Consider the following 20,651-nt stretch of genomic DNA (forward strand, 5'->3'; position numbering starts at 1 on the left):
AGCAATTAACTAGTTTGGGGAGTTCAAGGAAGCTGGCAATTGAAATCAACTGTCACTCTTAAGACAAACTGTTCCCACTTGGGTGAAATGTCACTGTGAAGGTGGATGCCAGTAGGAAAAACAAACAAGAACAATGAAGCCCCTCCCAGCTCCTCCCTCCTTCTTTTGTTCATGTCACTCCAGTGCTTCTTGGGACCTACCAGGAAATGAGTTGGCAAATGAGTCTAGAAAATACAGTTTGCTGGGTCTGAGCCCCAGAATGGTAAGGCAACATACAAAGGTGGAATTGAAATCAGACAAGGCAGGCATTCTGGAAGACTGAGGGAAATGCTTTGAGGTAGTTCTTCCTTTAGTACCTTTAAACTGTAAAGTATAAAAGTTGATCCTGCAGCCACCACATAGGGCTGGTCCAAGTCCCAGTGGTAACTCTTACTTTTCCACTAACAAGCTTCCTTTTTACAATGAAACATCTCCATTCACAGCACCAAGAGGATCTCCAGACACCAAAACCAAAACTCTTGTAATCTACCTACTTCTTCCTCTTTATCGTACACTACTCATCCACAACCAAGTCCTACTCATAATATCTTGATCTCTATCCCCACTGCCATCACTCATTTCCAGTCCCTTTATATTTGACTGGCTGAAAATTACCCGGTCAGTCTTTACTTCTTCTAATCTCAAATGTCTTTGTCCACCAAGTACTGTGTACAACAATGTGGTAGTCACAGAAATAAATATGTTGGAGAGACCATGTTAGCACATACTTTTAAATGATACAAGTAATGACATAATACTTCCAGTGGATATTTTGGAATCCATAAACAAGAGGAAGCAATGAGATTAGAGGTATCAAAGCCAGACAGGAGATAAACATTGAGGGATAATACAAATTGTTTAGACAAAAGAGACAGGAAAAAAAATAGGGGAAGAGGGCACTCCAGATTGAAGGACATCGTAAGGAAGAGTGAGAGGAAAAATGATCATCTTGACTGTTTGGGGATGTAAAGCAGAGAGAATTAATCACATCTCAGGATGCATCCGGGAAGTATCAGAAGGTCCTTGTTAGGATGGCAGCTGTTTTGTCGATGGATACAAATGAGCTGTTGAAGACCTGCATCCAAGGTACTCTGGAAACACCAGTAACGGTAAGTGGAATTGCCATTTCGAAGAGTCTAGCCATTGTTTTGAATGCTCTTCCTGCCTCTGAGATCACACACTGATAGCCTTAGCTTCCCAGTGTTCAAACAATTTTGTTGACTTTCCTCTGCTCCAGTTTACTTTACTCTTCATTTAAACACTAAGTACTTTCATAGCAACTTTGCATAAGTCATATCTCTTCTCATTTTGTACAGGATTTTTCTTTTTAAAATAGAGTGGTCACTTGAGTCTCAGTTAAGGTACTTTTGTCAGCAAGGAAGAGAAGATGTCAAGAACGGCTGGCACATTTAAGGAAAACATGCTCTGTGTAACAAGAAGACCTGAGTAATCACCAAGACCAGATGGGCTCTTCCAGGGATGGCTCTGAATGACTGGAGCAGTTCTAGGAGTCCCAGGTTTAACAACACCATCTCAAGTCAGAAGAGAGGAGAGGGCACCCCCCCTTGCCTGTGTCTCTTTTTAAATCAGAGAAACATTTTCAGTCACTCCCCAGACAAGGCTCTCCCCTCATATCTCTTGGGCCAAAATGGTGTCATGTGCCCATCTTTAAAGGAATCCTTTAAAAGTGAATGGAATAACTGGGATAAGTTTAAAGTAATCAGAACTCAACCCTTAGGGTACAGGACAGTTCCACTCACTCTTGAAGCCAGAAACCAGCCAACACCTGAAAAAACATCAGGTTCTGTCACCACAGAACAGGGGTTGAGCAGGGCTGGAGGATGGCAGTTGAACAGGCGGTAATAGCCCTCGCACCATTTTCCCTCCTTAATTATAGTTATTTCATACCTTCCAAGCTTTCTTTTTGTTAACTTCCCAAATTTGATTTTATTTTCTTGATAGAACATTCAATAATTTTTAAAAGATTTTATTCATTTATTTATTTGAGAGAGAGAGAAAGAGAGCACCAGTGAGGGGAGGGGCAGAATGAGAGGGAGAGGGAGAAGCAGACTCCTGGCTGAGCAGGGAGCCAGACATGGGGCTCCATCCCACAACCCTGAGATCATGACCCAAGCTGAAGGCAGACACTTAACTGACTGAGCCACCCAGGTGCCCCACAGTCAGTGTATTTTTTTTAAAGGTTGATAATACACATAAAAATGAGTGTTGATTTGCTCTCATCTGTCATCCTTAAACAATCTGCCCAACATACCAAGTTCACCCCTTCATTATTCTTCCTCTCCACGTAGCCTGAACACTGCACTGTCCTTAGCATTTTTCACATTCACGGCCTTTTTATATCAGAGGTTCAACAATCACACATGCTCTCCATAGATCTACCTCACTTCTTTACATGGTCCTTAGTGACTTGTGGCTCCTGCCATCTTTCTCACATATCCTGTAAAATCAGAGCTCACCAGAAATGCTTCCATATTACTACCCGGGTTCCATTAAGGGCATCTTTTTCCCTTACAGTTTTGAGAGTGTGTTGTCAAAATTTCACTTCCATGATTCTTCTTTCTCCAACCAGCTTCCCTTTTAAATTTCTCTTTATAAAATTATTAAATGTTTTATCTAACCTTCCTTAGGACTGATTTTCAAAAGCCTGTATTATATGCCTACCTTCTATATTTGTTGGCTCTCAAATGCAAGCAGCAGAATAGTTATATTCTTCCAAAATTCCAGTTCTTTCCACAGAAAGCTTGACTAAAAGAGAAAGTACCTGAACTGAGTTAAAATTTTGGCTTTTCCACTTTAGTGGTTAAAGAAATAACTTCCCCCCAAGTCTGATTTCATGTATATAAAATGGTGATACAAATATTTGCTTCATAAACTGTGAAATTAAATGATGGTGTGTGTGTGTGTGTGTGTGTGTGTGTGTGTACTATCTCACTCTCATTTTTTTTCAATGTAAGGTTTTAAAATGTCAGAATGTGAAGTTCTTCAAAACTACCATAAAATTGGAGTTACAAATTCAATTGGTCATCATGATCCTGCCTGTGACTGTCCTCTCGGCAGCCTGTAGCCTTCTCCCTTCAAGCTACCTGAAAGTCCACTCAAGTAATTCAAAGTGTGTTTGTGTGACCAAGTTCACATTGACCACATTCTCTCAGGAACTTGGAAAGGTCAGACTCACCAGAGGCAGGGCCCTTTACAGGCATGGAAACATTTTTGAAAATTGCAGTCGTTAATTTGTGGTCCTGCTTGGCTTTTTTCTCTGTGTCATTTCAAGTTAACAGTGTGTTACACAATTAGATATATTTTTTTTTTCCTTTCCCAAGAAGAGAGATCCCTCTAGTGGTTCGAGTGAGTCTTGATTTTTCGGTGAGCAGAGGAGAACAGCGAGAGAGAGCCTGTTTAATTCCTATGAGCTGTCGAGTTGATGAGCTGGGAGGAGAGAGGTGAGCTGCAATAGTCAGACACAAAGAAACATGACCCAGTGGGATCTCTTTCTTTGTTATGGGGGTGGCAATCAAGGAATTTTATAGACCTTTAGAGACTTGTAAGATCCTTGCCACTGATCTATCAGGATCTTTCTGATTATCATTTATGATTTATTATCATTTCTTCAATCCCATTTCAGCTCATCTCTCCCCTATCTGCATTGTTGTGGGAATATGCAAATCCCTCTCATGTAACTGCCAAGTCCGCATACAGGCATACAGTGTCCTGCGCATAATTCTAGATGGAAGCAGTTGAGGACTAAGAGTTGGTTAACATTCTTATGTTTGTATTAAAAGAAATAGTCAAGAAAATCCATTGTGCATTTCCAGTTTTGTGGCTTGTAATTCATTAGGATGAAAGAAGAGGGTGATGGGGTCGTTTACTCTCCCTTCAATTCTGATGAAGCAGCTGGAGATATGAAAAAAATCATTCTGCGTGGTCAAAACCAATTAAAAGAGGAATGCCAGCAACCTGCAGTTTTGCACATTAAAAAAAATGATGCCGGAGATTTAATTGGATAAATAAAATCAGCTCATACTTGAATAACATTCTAACCAATGACTCCACTGCAGACATTTTGGCAAAGCCATTGCCATGTTTGGTATTCAGTCTTCCAGTGGTCACTTGGTTCAGCCTGAGCAAGCATCTATACCTCCTGCACCTGTACCTCCCCCTTGACAGTGGCCAAGAGGAAGACTTAAAGAATGAGTGGCAGATCCACAGTTCTGATCTGCTGGTTCCTGAAGTGACCCTGGCAAACAGAAAAGAAAAATCTCCCAAGTCCATAGGACCTTTGTGTAACAGCTGAGCTGCTTCAAGTGTCCCAGATAAAGAGACTAAGCACTGTTCATGTAAATTATCACTTATCTAAAAACTACAGTCATTGGTTACAGAGCATTGTTTGGATGCTCTGGCAATAAATCATTTTTGTGAGTTAATGTGTTGAAATGTATATTGTCCTTCAATGTAAGCAATCAACAGCAATGTCTGTTTTTTGTTCCACTTCAAACTCTTGGTCCCTGGGAAATTTAGAGAGCAAAATGTTTCAATGTCACAGTATGTGTTTCAGAAATTCCCATTTCTCCCTCTTCAGTTCATGTTGAAGGAATAAAAGGCAGCCAGTAAATGGAAGAGGCAAGACAAAAACAAAAAAGTAAACTGGCTTAATTCACGAATCAGGTATGATTACAACCTATGATTACATTCCTTTAAGGATGGATATGAAGCCACAAAGACACTACCTGATATTCTTTGTCCATGTTTTATATTTTAGCTACATTACAAATTAATCCTATAGCCCACCCTCATGATTCAACCTTCTTTTTGAAGGTTTTAGCTATTTTCTAAGTTTGATTCATCCCCATTATTTTAGTAATAAAATATCAACTTCATAATAAAATATTCAATACCCTCAAAGTCCACAGGGGAGAAAACTGACACATGAGGCTCCCAAAAAGATGCTAGATGGGTTCTATGGGTCCTTTCCATACTAGGAGAAGGATTATGATACTTTGATGAGGTCACAAGCTTCAGTATAACTTGTTTATTTAACAAACAATATTAAGTACCCATAGTGTTTCATATTGTGTCAGTTTAGTGAAGGTGGCACCCCATTTCCCAGAATTCTCCTCATTGTATAATTTCAAGTTAGTATGAGCCACAAGTGACACTTTGATAATACCTGAGAGATGGAAGTGAAACAGCAGCCTTTTTTTTTTTTTTGAATGCTTGGAAGATCTGTGCAGGTTATCGACTAGGCACTACTAAAACTCATACCTATTGTTCAGTTGCTGACTCACCTTGAAAGTGTGGGGCAGACCCAAGTCTACCCCTTCTCCTGCTCCCTTCAGATACCCCTTTCCACTTCCCTACTCCTGGGATGGATGAATGTTTGGTTCTGTGACAAAGGACTCAAGTGTTCATTACAGGTCATCTGCAACATCAAAATTGGAGTCTGACGTTGGTTCTAGTCCATTCTTATTAATTCCAGCCTCAAACTCATGGGTTCTAGTGTGTCCTTGCTCTTTACCATTTCACCTTCACATTTTCCTTTCTACTTCAGACATAAAGACAACAGACTCCAGTAGCCTATTTAACCAGCTCCCACAATTGCATAAGGTCAACTCCCTATAATAAAATCCTTATCATACAACACTCCTGGTGGTTCTGTTCCTCTGACAACCCTGATGATACAGTGCCTACTGTGAGCATACCACTACAACTGGCAATAGGGATTTTAAATATGAATAAGTCAATCTAGTAAAGAAGACTATTTGTTTTCTAGGGCTTCCATAACAAAATACCATAGGCTAAGTGCCTTAAGTAACAGAAATTTATTTTATTGTAGTTCTGGAGGCTAGAAGTCCAAGATCAAGGTGTCAGCAGGTTGAGTCTCTCCTTAAGTATCTCTCCTTGGCTTGTAGATGGCCGTGTTCTTGCCGTGTCTTCATTGGGTCTTTCCCCTGTGCATGTGTAACTCTGGCATCTATTCCTCTTCTTATAGGACACCAGTCCCTTTGGATTAGGCCCTGACTCTTATGACCTCATTAACCTTAATTACCCCTTGAAAGGCCCTATTTCCAAATACAGTCACATTGGGGGTTAGGGCTTCAACAGATAAATTTGAGGGGAAAACAATTCAGTTGATAACAAAGAAGTGGGCATACCAAAAATTGTTATTGCACGTGAAGAATGCGAGGTGGAATTATAGAATGCCATGGAAGGCCACAAGATGGATATATAACACAGTTCTGGAATTGTGGGTTCAGAGATAGGGTGATTATACAATGTATCATCCAAAATGGGACACTTGTGAACACACCAGTGTGCCCTAAAAATAAAAAGACACTGATTGATATTCATCAGGCATATTCTAGAACTGTCCTGGGAAACCAGGAGCCATAGACACTCTTCAGAAAAGACCTCATAGGGGTGTAACATCTAAGGCAGGAACTACAGAGGAGTAGACGTCAAGGAGATGAAGATGAGCAGGTGGGGAGTGTACTCTAGATGCTCAGGAAGAAAGAATATAATGAGCAAAGACAGAAAGCTGGAGACACAGTGGCATTTTGGGGGAACCACTGGAGATTCCACATGGTGGAAGTTAAGCAAGGGCAGGGGGCCAGACAAGAAGCAAGGTAAGCAGGATTCAGAGGCTAAAGGGGCTCTTGAAGGGTCTGGACTTGGTTTGAAGGCAGGCACAGGCCATTACAAGTTTCAATCATGGCATAATATGATTTACATTTTAGAACAGTCTCTCAGAAATTAGATCAAGATGTGGTAACTGTAATTAGTAACACCGTATCATATAATTGAAATCTGCTAAGAAAGTAGAACTTAAGTGTTCTCAAGAAGAAGAAAAAAATGATGAATATGTAAAGTAATGGATGTGTTAAGTAACTGGATGGGAGAAATCCTTTCACAACTTTTATGTATATTAAATTACCACGATGTACACTTTAAATATCTTACAACTTTGTCAATTATTCCTTGATCAAGTTGAAATTTTTAAGAGAGAAATTAGATCAAGATAGCAGATTCCTTCAGTTTCTGACTTTTTCCCTTAGATACCTCTTTTCCCCCTACAGACAAAAGAATATTGTTTTAAAGATCAAATAAAGTAATAGTCTTGGGAAACAATAAGAAATTCCATCCATAAAACAGAAATATGGAGGAGCTGAAAAAAAAAAAAAACAACAGAAATCAAACAGGATCAGATAGACAGAGGAACTACAGTCAAGTGCATGAACCACAGCATCTGGAGCAACTAAGGAGCCAAGTTCAAAAGGCTCTCACCAAAAGAGGGGCAACTTGAATGTCAATACGATAGTAACCATAATAGATTAAAACACATCAAGTTTCAGTCTGTAAGCCTATAAAATGATATTGTAGTAAAACTAATTGGTTACCACTGAAGAGTCTCAGTGAGTTATTTTTATAACTGTTAAATAATCAAGTTTTTTGTTTGTTTGTTTTGTTTTGTTTTGTTTTGCCTTTCCCATATGAACCGTACCAAGGAGTAACCAATACTAGATGAGGGTAAGTTTCTCTTTATAGAAATACTCCAGCTAATAAATGAGGAATGAATGATTTCATTAGTGCATCACCATCTGAAGTAATGGAAGTAGATATTGATCAGCAATAGCTGCTGTAGCCACAAAAGAAAAGAAACTAGACTTTAGATGCTTCCTGATAGAACATAACACTACTCGTGAATTAATTTTGCTAAAAAAAAGGAAAGAAAAAAAGAAAGAGAAAAAGTTGAACTTGAATCTAATCAAACTTTCAGAACACTTACTAATGTACAGGAAATTTAGGATAACACAGGTTCCAAACAGCAAAATTGACCTACATTAATAAAGAAATGGAAAAAAGACTATAAATTGGAAAAGTATTCAGGGACATATCTACTAATTGCAATGTTTAGACTTTATTCATATCCTGATTTAAGGAAGTAAACAGTAAGTCATGATTGGGATAGTAGTGCCCTACTGCAAATCTAGACACTGACAAAATATGCTATGACTAAATATTTTGAGTGTGGGGAATATCTGAGGAGATACTTCCAGGGAGCAATTGCATACATAAGTCTGGATCTCTTGAGACACATCTGGACTAGGGATATAAACGTGGGAATTGGAATCATCTATAGATTCTTGCTTCACACAGGAAGCTGCTAGGATATTAAGCTGTGCATAGAGTTCTTCATTGTCCACAACATTGAGATTTGGGGACGGATAATTCATTATGGAAGGATGTATTGTCCAACACAGGAAGTTTAGCTGCCTCTATCCAACTAGATGCCTATAGAATTTCCCCATCCAATTGTCACAACCAGAAGTGTCCCCAGACATTACTCCAAATTGTCCCAGTGTAGTATCAATAATGTAGAGTGAAAAAAGAAGAGAGAGGAGAATGAGGCCTCAGAGTATCAAAAAAGTCTATGATTAAATCACAACCTCACCACAAGGAACTGTGGCCATCTCACTAGACCTTACTTTGCTCATCTATAAAATGGAAACGATATCATCTAATTCACTAAGTAGCTGTGCAGCAAGTATTTGCGATGGAAGACACTTCATTCATGAGAACACACTTGACGTGCCTCTCTTCCTAAGTGCCCAATATTATTGGCTTCCTTTTCTTTACTTTCTCTCCCATAGCTCCTGGTCTAATTTAGCTCCATGAAATTCCAGAATGCCACTTCTCTTTCTCTTATGGCCAGAAAAACTTGGAGTTTGACCTTGTAGCTTTTGTGCTGAGCCAATACTGCATCTGTGAAGCCACTAATGATCCCCTAGAAGTTGAATGTGAATGTCCACCTTCACCCCCTCCTGAACCCTCTATACAAAGGTACTTTTCTATAAGAGAGGCAAGCAAATAGCCTCAAACAACGAAGGTGACACACCGTTCTTTCCAGAGTCTAAAATCAGAGCCCACACATGCACTTCCCAGAGAGCTCTGTTCATTTAAGAGACAACACAGATACACTGAAGCTCTTTAGGTCAAAAACTAGAGAAAAATGCATAGTTGAGGTGAATGAAAAAGACTTGGCCAGAGGAAAGTCATTCTATCATAAAGGAGCCTCCATTTCTTATTTAGGCTTTGAGAAAAGCCTGACACATGTTTAATGCTTAACTTTTTATTAACAACTTTATTGAGATATAATTCATATACTGTGTAATTCATCCATTTAAAGTGCCCAATACAATGGTTTTGAGCTTATTCACAGATGTGTACAACCACCATCTTAGCAATTTTAAAACATTTTTATCACTACAAGGAGAAATTCCATACCACTTAGCTATCACCTCCCTAACCCCCATTCCCTTAATCCTAAGCAATTATATTCTGGTTTTGACTTCACTAATCTATTTTCTACTTTTGTAGATTTACCTATTCTGGATATTTCATATAAATAGAATCATGTGGCACACAGTCTTTTGTTTCTGGCTTCTTATGAAATTATGAAAAATACAATATTTTCAAGGTTCATCTATGTTGCAGCTTGTATCAGAATTTCATTATTCCCTTTTAAGGTGGATTAATATATATGAATCTAATATATTTTGTGTGCCTATTCATCAGCTGATGAACATTTGGGTTGTTTTCACCTTTTGGCTATTGTGAATAACAGTGCTGCAAAGATTCGTGTACAAATTTTTGTGTGAGCACCTGTTGTCAGTTCTTTGTAATATATACCTAAGAGTGGAACTGCTGAGTCATCTGAGGAACAGCCAAATCAATTTTTACAGTAGCACTGGCATTAACTTAACTCATACTCAAGAAAATAATTTTAGGAAGTTGGATAATGCTTCTCCACACTCCAAAATGGGACATCCCTGCTCAGTTTGGTTGAGTATCTAAGTCAAGTCTCCGAAAAGAAGAAATGGTAGGCATGCAATGCAGACAAGAAGGCACTGGGAACAATTCTGCACTTATCCGTTTTCTTTATTAAAGGGTTTATAGGCTGACCTAGTTAGCAAAATATTGCTGAAAGCTTTGTTTCCGTGGAGAAATACATTCTAAGTTAAAATCAGAGTTCTAGAAAAATGCATTTTTCTGGTCCCACATGGCACCTGGGGCCACTCGACCAGGAAGGATCACCTTCCCTGTCTCCCCAGGCAGCTTTAAGGGACTCTAGCAGCCTGGAATTGCAAAGCTGACTAGATAGATGGGATCCTTCTTTTTCCCTTTCCTTCACAATCTAACAGGCTCTGGCTACTCACCAAACATATATGTGGAAGTTTAAAAACATACATCTACTCCTCGAGGGATTTCCACTTCTTTTTCCTTCTACCATGGGATCATAGGCACTGCACATATCAGAAATATTCATCAGGCAAGTGATCAATAATGAGGGAGCAACCTGATTCTAGGTGAATCTTTTAACTTGAGTTTATTCTAGTGTGGAAATCAACCAAGGGAAAGTAATATCTTCAACGAAAGCAACAATGGCTAACTGGTCTTGAGAGATCACAAGTGGAGATCCAAGAACTTAAGGTCAAGGATTAGGAGTACAGTGAAAGCATAAATAAAATAATGGCTTTGAGTTTGTAAAAATCAAAAATAGGTTGTGAGGTGAAATGCAGAGTAGGTCAGGGTATATGGATTAAGACAAGCTATAAATCCTAGCGTGCCTGTGGTAAGTGTCTTTCTCATTTGCCCCAAATCCCTGTCACCTGGTTTATATGCCTTGTGAAATTCCTCCTCCTGAAGCAGAGAAAGGATCTGTGATTATGAGGAGATATCAATCTTATGATTAGGTTACATTATGTGACAAAGGTGAAGATATAATTAAGGTCCTTAATCAGTTGGCTTTGTAATTAAAAGAGAAATTATCCTGGGTGGGCCTGACCTAATGAAGACTGGCCTTAAAGCAGAAAATTGCCATGTTGAGGGAAGGCCTATGGAAGGAGCCCTCCAGCCTATAGGAAGCATCCTCTGGGAGCTAAAAGTAATCTCTGGCCAACAGCTTGCCAGAAAATGGGGACCTGAGTTATTCAGTTGCAAGGAGATGATTCTGCCAACAACTAGAGGAAGCTTAGAAGTCAATTTCCCTAGTTGAGCTTCCAGATAAGGGTGCAGCCAGCCAAGACTTTAACTTCACCCAAGTGAGACTCTGAGCAGGGAACCCAGCTAAACCTTGCCAGATTCTGACCCTTGGGAAATGGAAGATAATAAATTAATGTTGCAAGATGCTATGTTTGTGGCAATTTGCTATGCAGCAGTAGAAAACTAATGCACTGCCAAAGGGCACTGCACATGGTGCATGCACACTTTGTGCCCTAGGATCTCCTAGTAGCTTTGAAACACTGGGCAGGACCTGCCACATATTCTTCTGTTCTATTGGCCTTTAGTGCAATTATCCTTGACATAGGTTTCATGTCTAAATAGCTTTTTGTCTACATGTCTTGTATACACACCTTTTATAATTAAATGTAATAAATGTTTTTCTATTCCCATCTTGAAGTTGATGCAATGATCTATACAAAGGATTTGCAATGTTAATTTCTTTTGTCCTCTAAGGTAGAGTTCTAAACCGCAAAGCCTTGCAAATGCTTTTCTGCTTTGAATCCCAAGTTGCACTTATAAACAGAATAAGAAGTATAAGAAATTAGAGACTGGTTATGGCAAGATTTAAAGTTCCTAGGGGAGTGGTAAACCTAACAGAAAACCTGTAGTTTGTCTGCATAATCACACAGACCATTTAGATGTGGGGGGTTATTGTTTAGTTAGCCCAGAATTATATAGAGGCCTTAAGCAATTTTATTTTGGTGATTTCAGAGTACAGAGTGGTATATATCTGTGTCATCCAATTGCAGCTAGAGTAAAAATACACCACAAGATAGACTCACAACTCTCTATTTCATTACAGTGCCAGCACGAAAGCTCCCCCATTTCGTCCAAAGACAGATGGACAACAAATGTCTGTCTGTTATTGCTACACAGCTCAAACTGAATGGAATTTATCAGGATTTTACATCTAATCCCTCTTCTTAAGGGACTCTGGCTGTTAGCTTTGGCAGGCAAGAGAAGGGGAACCAGATGCTTAAATGCTGGAAGGCAGAGTTTTTAAGTTAAAAAAGTTTTTTAATGGCTTTCATTTTCTTGTATTTGCATGTGCCAATCTAAAGCATGAGCACTTCCAATCAATATTGGTGGATTTGAATTATAAATTAATCTCAATAGCCAATCCCTCCTCCTCCAAATAAACCCAAAATGTGCCAACTAAATCTTTAGTAACAGGCATATCTGTGCCTGTTATCCTAGAGAATGAAGCCAGTATTAAAATTTCTGAATAAAAGTGATAAAAAAATGTATTCATGAAGTAAAACATTTTTATTTTAAAATTTCCGTAAAATGCATCCTCTCCTGGCATGTAACATCCTGCTTGTGAAAGTACTTGCAAAGCCTCCAGCTGTTTCTCTTCATTTTCCCCCATCAATTCCAACTAGCATCTTAAAAAGGCACAATAGGATTTTCCCAAATAATCACCAACACATGATGAAATTACTTCTCCAGATCTAAAACTCCAGCAAAGAATTTGTAGGGGATTACTATCTCATTTTCTAATAGTGCCCTATTCAGATGTAGCTACAACCACCCTACAGTTAGAGCAATAATTTTTTGTTGCCACTCTTTAGGGGGTATCCAGTTATCTTAACAACTGTCATGAAATTCTAAAAGAAAAATTAATTTAAATCTGCTCTCGTAAGAAAAAGGACTAAAATGTATTCTATTATCCTTAGGAGTTGGAATAGGAGGAGTTCTGAAATCAGAAATAGAAAATAAGACATCATAATCGCAAAGGGTTAGGGCAATGACTTCCAAACGTGGCTGTTCATAAAAATTGCTTGTAAAGAGGTTTAAAATGCATATTCCCAGGTCCCACACCATACTTTCCAAATCAGAATTTCTGAGGTGGCATTGAGGATCTGCATTCATAAAGCAATCCCCAGATATTTCCTATGTAGCTGTTCTGGAAACCAGAATTTAGGAACCACAAAAATTAGGAGCTATATCACTACATGTCACTGATTTGATAGAGTGTTAATTGTAGTATAATCTTGATAATAAACTATCCTAACTACTTAAAATTAAAAAGACAGACTTTGGGTCTGAATCCTTGCATTTAACTTCTCATTCTCCCAAATTCTCAATGGGACGACCAGAATTCGAAAATCCTGGAAAATTTGTATCAGCTCTGTGTAGCAGAAAAGGAAACCAAACTATTGTGGGAAAAGTCGAGGCGTTTCTGCAGAATATATTGCAAGCACGACTGGATTGGGAGATCTCCCAATCACTGGGCTGCCTCTGAGGACTCAGAAGTCTCCCCCTTGAGCCCCTTCCCTTCCCAACGCTCAGTACGTACCCCTCCCCCACCCCACTCCCTGCCCTACCTTCTCCTATTGCCACCCTCCTGCATGTCCACTATCTAGAACCTCCACTTTCAACTCCTTTGCTGATGCAAGTAAGGGTGATGATCTGCTTCCTGCTGGCACTGAGGATTATATCCACATAAGAATTAGCAGAGAGGGTGCCTGGTGGCTCAGTCAGTTAAGTGTCTGCTTTCAGCTCAGGTAACATCCCGGGGTCCTCCTGCTCAGAGGGGAACCTGCTTCTCCCTCTCTCTCTCTACCCCTCCACCCTATTTGTGCTCGGCTCGTTCTCTCTCTCTCTCAAATAAATAAATAAATAAATAAATAAATAAATAAATAAAATCTTTAAAAAAAAGAATTCAATAGAGAAACAGCAGGAAGACCCTTACTACCATCCAAGGGATCGCTGGTGATATGATAAAAAGAAACTACTGAAGGCATTTAAGAAGAAATTTGCCTGCGATGGTACTGCAATTGTGCATCCAGAATACGGAGAGGTAATTCGGCCACAGGGTGACCAGCACAGAAATATATGCCAGTTCCTCCTAGAGATGGACTGGCTAAGGACAACCAGCTGAAGGTTCATGGGTTTTAAGTGCTTTTGGCTGACTGAAACTTAAGTGAGGATTTCCTTGCAATGAGTAGAATTTCCCTTCTGTTCCTCGTCCCAAGTTTAAAAACTTCACAGCTTGTGTAATGTAACCATTTGGGGTCTGCTTTTAACTTGGACTAGTGTAACTCCTTCATGCAATAACTGAAAAGAGAAAAGAAAAGAAAACAAAGATTGATTGGGAGAATTGCTGGCCTACTCACAAATCATAAACCAACCCTAAGCAAAGAGCAGTGTGGGCCTGGAGTAAAAGTGGGCATTAGGACCATGGTAGGTTTTGGAAGGAGGTTGCAGATCTAGAGCACACAAGGATGAGATTACACTGCGTGGTTTGCTCCCATCTTACCCTTGAACTATAGAGCAGGCCAAATATAAGAGGGGCAGGGCCGCAGCTGGCTTCTAAAGGGACAGGCTGTGCCAGTTAGCAAACAGAGACATTATCCCAGCAAACAAAGAGGGAACAGACTCTTTTTGGCATAGGGGCAAAACTCCCTGATGTGGCTGGCCCTGGCTTCCAGTCACACCCTACACGGCACAGGGAATCGCCCTGTCCTCTGGTAAAATAAAACTGCAGGAGAGCTGACCCAACCTTCATTTTTTTCTCCTTCCATCCATCCTTCCTGTTTTCCTTCCTTGCTCTCTCTTCTTCCCTTCTTTCCACTCTCTTCTGCTTCTTTCCCCTCTCTGCTTGATTTAGACCAGAACAATCTTTGAAAGAAATCACACAAACTTCCAAACATGGACAAGCCTATAATCTCCTCTACCATCTTACTTATCCAATCACTCCCTCATTCCCTATCCTACCCATGAACGCTTATTCCTAAGGTTAAACAAAGAGAAAATCATAATTCAAAAATTAAGGAGTTTTTAAAAAGCCAATCAGAGTAGACAGAAAAATTATGCCCTATTAAAATGGCTTTATTAGTGCAAGTCAGGAAAAACTATAGAAAATCTCTAATGTGTATTTTCTGAATGATGCAAAAAGACATTTTATCAACTTAGTAAAAGCATGAAGTTATAAAAAAGGTATCACCTGGGAGCAGGAAAAGGTGCTTCGAGATGAAAAAATATGACCATTAAATTTTCTAATGCAATGGGATTCATGAACACAAGATGAGATTCTGTAGAATATGAATCAAGGGATGAGTAAAATAAGCTAGAGAAATTCTTCCAGAACTTCTAGGAAAAGTAGCAAATGTTGCCAGAAAAGTTTAAGCCTTTAGAAGACAGATCCAGGAAAGCTAAAATAAGTTTTATAAGAAGTCTCACAGGAAAGAATTTAACAGATGGAGCAGCAAAAGTAAAAAAGGAAGACAAAGAATGGGTGATGGTGGTCAAGAGGTTCAGACCACTAGTTATAAAATAAATAAGTCATAGGGATGAAATGTGCAGCAAGGTGACTATCGTTAGTGATATTGTATTATTTATTTGCAAGTTGCTAAGGGTAGATACTACAGGTTCTCATCACAAGAAAACAACTTTGTAACATTGCATAGTGACGATGTTAAAAAAGATTAGTGTGGTGATCATTCTGAGCTATATCCATAAATCAAATCACTATGTTGTACACTTGAAACTAATACAATGTTGTCGAAAATGTAGATTAGAAGAAGAAAAAGCAATAGAAAATAAAATTTACCTATGCCTAAGAAAGTCATGTAACTCTAAAGAGAATGGACATATTCATTAAAACAGACTTAAGTTTGATACAGCCTGATGAAATATTTAAATTTCAAGGCTAAAGCATCAACATGGTGGGATGCAGATAAGTGATTTACAAAAGGAAAATGTAAACTTTCAAGTTGGCACCAAACTTTGCCTGCAATACTAAATGGCAGAAGGTCATGGAGCCATGTCTTCAGAGTTTAAGGAACTCATTCTATTATCCAAGATTTCCATATCCAATCAAATTGATACATGGAGAAAATAAAAGAAAAAGTAAAGTGTAATGCCTATGCAGATTTCCAGAAAAATTACAAAAAGAAAGTGACAGCTGATGGAGACAAAAATCAAGATCAGAAACCTAAGAAGGGAGGGTTGCCTGTGTGGCTCACTCTGGTAAACATCCAATTTTTTATCTCAGCTCAGGTCTTGATCTCAGGATTGTGAGTTCAAGCCCTGAGCATGGAGCCTATTGTGGGGCTTGAACTCACATCCCTGAGAAAAAAACAGAAATCTAAGAAGAGGGAACACAGTATATAATAAGAGCTAATACTTTTAGAGTGGTTAGCATGTGCCAAACAAAAATACTTTACGTTTAGAAATCCAGGAAATGGTAAAATCCATAATGAATTTGGAAAAGGTATAAACTTGTATGTGCTTATATATCATGAAACTTCAAAAAAACAGCAAAGTCTAGTAGAACAATGAAAAAATTGATAAATTGTAATCATGAAAAGAAAAAAAAAGGAAAACATTTAAAAGTTTCTCAGTCTTTGGTCATCAAGACAAAAGTTAGGCATATAAAATAATTGAAGATTGTATCAAATGTGAATTTATTGGATAGCAATTATGTAAATTATAACAATATAGAAATATATACGATGAATTTTGTTTAAGGACACTGCCTACAGAACTATACAACATGGATTCGAAACGTGTTTCCCCCATTTAACTAGCTGGATTTGGGGCAAAATACTTGCAAACTTTCTGCCTCAGTTTCGTTATTAGAAAGTGAAAAACATAATTCTTGTGATGATTAAATATATTTATACATATAAAATACTTAAAATAGTGCCCTGCATGTAATAGGTACTCAATCAATATTAACTTCTATGCCAACAGCAGTTAATTATGGTATATACACAATTTTGAACTTCACTAACAGAGAATGTTCTTTCTTTCCAAAGTTATCTTAGGGATATTTACAAAAAAGAACAATGCAATATGCCAATAAAATCTCAATAAATTATTAAAGGTAGAAATTGTATGAACCACGTATCTAAGCAAAATAAAACTCTAATTTGGTAGTAAGTAAACAAACCAAAAAATCAGACTACAAGGAAATTTTAGAACACTCTCCAGGTAACTCCTGAATAAAAGAAGAAATCTCTAAAATATAATAAAGCATGATATGTCTGTACATCAAACCTAGATGATTATGGTAAATTAGCAAAACATTTAGAATACAACAGTGAGGAACATCTTTGTGACTTTAGAATAAGCAAGATTTTTAAACAAGAAATGAAAGCACCTCTTCAAAGGAAAAAAAAAGGTGATGCATTGGATGATATTAAGATTACCAAACTATGTTCATCAAAAAGATACCACTCAGACAGAAAAAAAAAACAAAAACAAAAACAAAACCCTGCAGAAGATACGATATGCGTATGTAACAAAGATCTCATATCCAGGGAAAATAACTTTTAAAACTAAATAAGACTTAACTAATCACTTCACAAAAGAAGGTACCTAAATGGCCAGTAAACTATGAAAAATACTAACTTTGCTAATCATCAGAAAAATGCCAGTTAAAGCCACAATATGGTTAGACCATTGCACACTCACCAGAATGGCTAAAACTAAGGATGAGCAATACCAAATTTTGGCAAAGATGTATTGTAACCAAATATCCCAACCATTACTGGTGGAACTGAAACTGGTACAACCAGTTTGGAAAACTTGTTGGTAGTATCTACTAGTGCTGAATACATATATTCTGGGTACATTTCCGATGAAAATGTATCTATATGTTCACCAAAAGGCATCTATGAGAATGTTCCTAACAACGCTACTTAAGAAACTACTTAAGAGGGGGATCCCTGGGTGGCTCAGTGGTTTAGTGCCTGCCTTCGGCCCAGGGCGTGATCCTGGAGTCCCACGTCGGTCTCCCTGCATGGAGCCTGCTTCTCCCTCTGCCCGTGTCTCTGCCTCTGTCTCTCATTCTCTCTCTGTGTTTTTCATGAATAAATAAATAAAAATCTTAAAAAAAAAACTACTTAAGAAACTCTACAATTAGAAAAAAAGAAAAGAAATGATCCAACTGTCCATAAACAGTAGAATAGATGAGTACATTGTGATGTATTCACAGAATGAAATATTGCACCGCAGTGAAAGCAAATGAATTATAATTACACATAATAATATAGTTGAACCTCACAAGTAATGCTGAGCCAAAGAAGTTACATAAAAAGACCACAAACTGTATGTCTGCATTTATATAAAGTACGAAAAAGAAAAATTAATCTGTGCTGTTAAAAGTTAAGATATTAGTTAATCCGGAGAGGGTTGTAACTAGAAGAGAGGGTTCTGGGAAGCTGGATATATGCTATTTCTTGATCTAGGTACAGGTCACACAGGTTTGTTCAATTGTGGCTGATTATGAGTGTGTTCAGTTTGTAAGAAGTCATTGAGCTTTATGGCTACAGTGCATGTGCACTTTTCTCTATGTACATTAATTATCCTTCAATAAAATATCTTAAAAGTGTTACGGGATCAGGTCAAAAGTGTACTCAGGAAAATGCAGAGCATTTTATGCTTAACAAAAGAATAGCACTCAAGAAGCTATAAAAATAACAACAAAATGAAACTAAGAAATAGAAGCAGAAAAAGGGAATTAATAGAGATTAAAAACCATAATTAAATTAATTATAAAGTATTAAAAGGTGAAATGGATAAATAAATCCAAGCACTCTTCCTATGAAAAAAGCAAAAAGATAAACAAAGTTCTGGAAATACTAAATGAGAAAAAAATTTAAAAAGGAGAAAGGAGGCAAAACCTAAATTTGAAACAAACCAAGGGAGACAGGGTATATTATTATAGAACAGTTTTTCTCAACCTTGGCACTATTTACATTTGGGCCAGGCAATTCCTTGTTTATAAAGGTGGCCATCTTCTGCATCGTGGGATGTTTAGCAGCTTCCCTGGAGTCTACCACCTAGATGCCTGTAGCATGACTATCTCCAGAGATGACACTCAAAAATGCCTCCGTACATTACCAAATGTCCCCTGGAGAAGCAGGTCACCTCTCGTTGAGAAGCACTGCCCATGAATCTCATTGCTACAGAATGTATAACTCTATGTTAAAAACATTGAACATCTGCATCAAAAAACTATTTTCTGGGAAAATAGGCATTATGAAAAATTGAAAATGTGCTAGAAAAGCTCAATCAACAAACACCAAAGACATTGAAATTTATATTAAAGTCTCACTATCAAAAAAAGTGCAAATTCTGCACTTTCTACCCTGTGACATTAATTCGTCTGTCTGTTCATTCCCCAGTAATTATTGTAACAGACGATTCCATCTAAACTTCTAAGAACTAGACCATTCATCTCCTGTTTAGAATGTTATAAAGAGGAGACATACAATAGAAATATAATGAAAGATACATATAGGATACTCCTTTCTTCTAGGTATAGATAGGGCCTCTCTCAAATAGAGTTTATGGCCTGTGTCAGGAGAGAAGGGCAGGATTGTGGGAGGTCACCACGACCTTCCTGCTCCTGCCATTTTTCTCAAACTCGTTAAGCTCAAAAAATTCAATATGCTAAGGGGCCATATTTTGGGGCAGTATGTCCTGAACTCCATCAAAACCATTTCGATCAAACTTCTAAACAGCCTACCCATCTAAACTTTGAGCTAAGGGAGTAAATGATCAAAGAGAGAGAGAGAAAAAAAAAAAAAAAAAGACCATCTGGATATCCTGAAGATAAAAGTAAATCCTTGCAAAGGTGGAAGTGTATAATCAAATTTACACACACACACAAAGAGTGACCTTACTTCTTTCTCTCCCAATAAACTTCTGTGTATTACATCCCAGCAAACATGTGTGTATGGACTTGTTCTTTAAAATCAGGAAATCTAATTCTCCACAAATATTGGTTTGTAGATTCATTTTCTTCACTAAAAAGTCAGCTCTATAAGTTGTTGTGGGATCTTAATAAACAAGTTCTAAGTGTGAGCTCCCTGGGGACAACTGTCTTCAGTGATATAAATATTCAGTGATATTTTCCAGGAAGTTCAGGAAGAGTAGGCAGGCAAGATTGCCGACATTTAATTGAGAATATATTCTTTTAAGACCAATGGGCACATGGTCTCTCAGTGTCCGTCCATGTGGCAAAACTGTGGAAAGAATAGCAGGCATCTCAGAATTGCTCATTTGATGGTTTTCTTGGTATATGAAAGGACAAGAGCCTAAAAATACACTCTCTCCTCTGAATGCTATTTGCCTCGGGTCAATAATATGCAGAAAATACAATCACAGGACAAATGAATATCAGCTTGCCTCCAACCACAGCACAAAAGAAAAAGAGCACTATATGACTTTTGTCAAAAAAGCATTTGGGGTTAAGATGCATTTCTTCTAGGAGGCTTTCTTTGGTGCCTCCAGCACCAGGTTCCTATTATGTTCTAGCAACTGCTAAGATTAGGATGTTCTAGAGTGAGAGGGAATGCTTAAGAAACATGGGCCTTAAGATTTGTTAACTTACTAAAAGTCACTGTAGTTCCTAGACAAACAAAATGAGTACTCTGACATGCTGCCAGTATTTGTTTTTCAATTTTATTTATTTATTTCAGACAAAGGGAGAGAGAGAGATTGAGCTCAAGGTGGGAAGAGGGGCAGAGTGAGAAGCAGATTCCCTGCTAAGCAGGGAGCCTAATGTGGGGCTCAAT

At 38.1% G+C, this 20,651-nt stretch overlaps 1 pseudogene; it reads left to right on the forward strand.

Annotated features, from left to right (window-relative positions):
- The first annotated feature begins 1,070 nt into the window (after nt 1-1,070).
- Nucleotides 1,071-14,172, forward strand: LOC140621399 (eukaryotic translation initiation factor 1-like; annotated as a pseudogene).
- Nucleotides 14,173-20,651: the final 6,479 nt, after the last annotated feature.

The sequence above is a fragment of the Canis lupus genome, chromosome 30 (assembly GCF_048164855.1).
Source record: "Canis lupus baileyi chromosome 30, mCanLup2.hap1, whole genome shotgun sequence".
Classification (NCBI taxonomy): Eukaryota; Metazoa; Chordata; class Mammalia; order Carnivora; family Canidae; genus Canis; species Canis lupus.